Below are 3654 nucleotides of genomic sequence, written 5' to 3'. Positions count from 1 at the left end.
ACACACAAACACAAACACAAACGCACGCACACATATATATATACACACAGACACACACACTCTCACACACATACGTAGGTACAAGCACACACATATGTATGTATATAAGCGTACACATACGTTATATAATATATATTTACTAGTAAGACCCGTGTAAATTCTACGGAATGGAAAAAACTAAGAGGACCTACTTAACAAAGAAAGGATGATTTGCGTGTTTACAGCATTCAAAGTTTAGCTTTCTTAAAATATTCTTGACGTTCGTCTACAGTCACTTCCTCACGTCTCCATCGCTGGTGTCCTTTTTCTCTCTTTATTATATCCTCTCACTGTTCCTCTCTGATTCGTGTTCTATATCTGAGCTTCCTTTCTAGGGAAGCTTGCAACCGTGTTTCTTGTAAATCCAGAGTTTGGGTTAAATTGACCTTTATAAACAAATATCAATTTTTTAAACGAGCAGACGATAAATAATTGCACTTATGCGTATGCGATGGTGGCTATAAAAAAAATTAGTTCAATAAAAAAAAAGACTTTACAGTAGCAACACACCACCACCACCACTGTTGTCCGCCTCTCTCTCTCTCTCTCTCTCTCTCTCTCTCTCTCTCTCTCTCTCTCTCTCTCTCTCTCTCTCTCTCTCTCTCTCTCTCTCTCTCTCTCTCTCTCTCTCTCTCTCTCTCAATATAGCTGCCTCCCCTGTCCATCTCTCTCTTTCTACCTTTTCACTTCAGCTAACTTTTTAACGATGTAATAAGTATTCCTTTCCCACCCCGCTGCGCGTCGTAAACACTTCTCTGTCCCTCTTTTTCTCTCGTCGTCTTTATCTCTCGTTCTTCGCCTCTACCTTCAGCTTACCACGTGACTATTTAGTCTAAGTCTATTAATATTAATCACCTTTCTCTATCTCTTCCTCTAATCTTTCTTCAAACCTCCCTCTCTCTCTCTCTCACTCTTACATCACCTCTCACTCACTCCACCTCCACCTCTTTTACTAATTAATGTATAACGGGCGAACGAAAAAGCAGCGGCCAGGCCTGACCTTTCTTTCTTGGTTCGACTACCATCTGTGCAACATCTATGTTCCTCCCTGTGCCTGTTAAATCTTATGACCCTGCAGTAAGGGGTGTGCATTTTCAATGCTCTTTTTCTGTTCCCGTTATCGGACTTCAATCGGACTGAGGCTCCGCCTTCAATGGTTTTCTTCGATTATATCGATCCCAGTATTTTTTTTATATAATACTTACTTGATCGATCTCTATTTACTGAATGGCTAATTTCTCTTTCCGCATAAATGAACATCACTCAACAAAATTACTTTTCATCGCCGCCCCGATTTACTACTTCACACACATACCCGCATGCCCTTCACACCCCCTACACACAATCACACATACGCATGCGCATATTTCGTTATAGAAATGAATGAAATACATGTAGTAAAATAGCCATGAGCGTATCATTCATAAAGTATAAACACTGTCGATAGGCCTGAGATAACATCACTTTTACACGTGCTATGTTAAAAATAGCGTGTATACTTTAAGTATGATAGTTAGAGGGCTATTTTAATTTAATAGTACCTCAATTGCGTACACCGGATTTTTATTCAGACGGGCGGCTGTTAACAAAATCAGTAAATGCTCAGTTGCTAAACGCCTCATTTGAACCCTGAGTTGGGATTCCATCAACAACTGCGAACTTTCTTTAACTGCTTGTTGTGACATTCTTTATATATATCTTTCCGTGTTATTTGTACACATTGAAAATACACACACATATAAGTATATATATATATATATATATATATATATATATATATATATATATATATATCGAGTATAACCAACTGAAACTGCAAAGATAATCTGGAACTCGACTGAGGATAGAAAATTCCGAATGACCTGTCCTTGTTTTGCCTTGTACCTTTTTTGTATCATCTAACTGTCTGGATGTTTTGCGTTCTTGTCCCATTTTTTGTATTCTTTTATATGTATATATATATATATATATATATATATATATATATATATATATATATATATATATATATATATATATATGTGTGTGTGTGTCTAGGGGTTGTGTGTATGTTTGTAGACAAAGCTCAGTCACCGATGAAATCCCAACACACATTTGAAACCAGTGCGATTGACTCCTCCATTTCTGTCTTAGAAAATAATGCATGTACACGAAATGTATTTACACGTTTCTATTTCTCTTGTATTTCTTTTCTCTCCCTCTCTCTCTCCCTCTCTCTCTCCCTCTCCCCCCCCTCTCTCTCTCTGTATACATGTATGCATACATACATACATACATATATACATACATACATACAGCAGAAATCTGTTGCCCAGCGGATGTTAAAGCTGAAGATCAGCGAGAAAGAAAACACCTACTCTGGACAACTGAGAAACTTACAGCTACTCCACACGGATTACAAGCTCAGATTTATAACAGTAATTATTGGAGTGCCGGAAGAAATGCTGTTAGCTATTTTATCCGGGCAGTGAGGATTCTACCAGCTCACAACCTTACTCAGAATCTAATGAATGATTTGCAACTAAATGTCACAAGGCATTTATTTGGTCTGGCGCTCTACTGATTTTGTAAATTTAGTGCCTTGTTATTACTAGCTCTAGCTATGCTGGTTATAATGAATGTTGTGAGTCATAAATTGCTTTTCTTAAGGGATCAATCTTCTCCGCTTTCTGGTGTTTAGATGGAGAAAGTTTAACCTCTTGAACTTAACCAAGTCACATAATTAAAAAAGAGGAAAAAAAAACAAAAGAAAAAAGAAGCTCAAATCGCCGGAACATCTTGTATTGATGCCGATTGCTTCAGGATACAGGAAAGGAATTGAGAAACATCAATAATTTATGAAGAAACACTTGAACGAACGACTGTCTGGTTGGTCGAGGAAAGATTTATAGGAAACAGTCAATAACCTCAAAAATAACCAACACATGTACTTTATGCTTTATTTGTCAGGTTTCTCTGAAGCGCTTCGTGGTAAATGGAGCGCAAACTGATCTTGGAACCTAAAGTTGAATAGCAACCAGCACAGTAATTCCAAGTCTGCTATGATTCTGGGCAAAAATAAACCAATCGAAAATCGAATTTATTTATAAATAAAGAATTCCTTTAAATGCCTTTTCATTGTTCCAGTATGTTTTTTTTTCTTTTTTTTCAATTAATATTATTATTATTAGAGGAATTTGCTAGGGGGCGGGTTGGCAGAATCGTTAGCACGCCGGTCAAAAATGTGCAGTAGTCTATCGTATTTCTTTACGTTCTGAGTTCAAATTCGACTTTGCATTTTTGTCCTTTCAGGGTCGATAAAATAAGTACCTGTTGACCACTGGAATCTATGTAAACGACTTAACGCACTCACCCGAAATTGCTGGCTTTGTGCCAAAATTTGAAACCAATATCATTATTATTATTAGAGGAATTGGCAGAATGGTTAGCACGCGGCGTAAAATGCTTACCAGCATTTCGTCCGTCTTTACGTTCTGAGTTCAAATTCCGCCGAGGTCATCTTTGTCTTTCATCCTTTCGGGGCCGATGAAATGAGTACCAGCTGAATACTGAGGTCTATGTAATTGACTCACCCTACCCCATCAAATTTCATACTTTCTTCCTATAGTAGAAGAG

The sequence above is a fragment of the Octopus bimaculoides genome, chromosome 18 (genome assembly GCF_046866305.1).
Source record: "Octopus bimaculoides isolate indiv1 chromosome 18, ASM4686630v1, whole genome shotgun sequence".
In the NCBI taxonomy this organism is placed as follows: domain Eukaryota; kingdom Metazoa; phylum Mollusca; class Cephalopoda; order Octopoda; family Octopodidae; genus Octopus; species Octopus bimaculoides.
Note: the sequence above shows the minus strand (reverse complement) of the source record.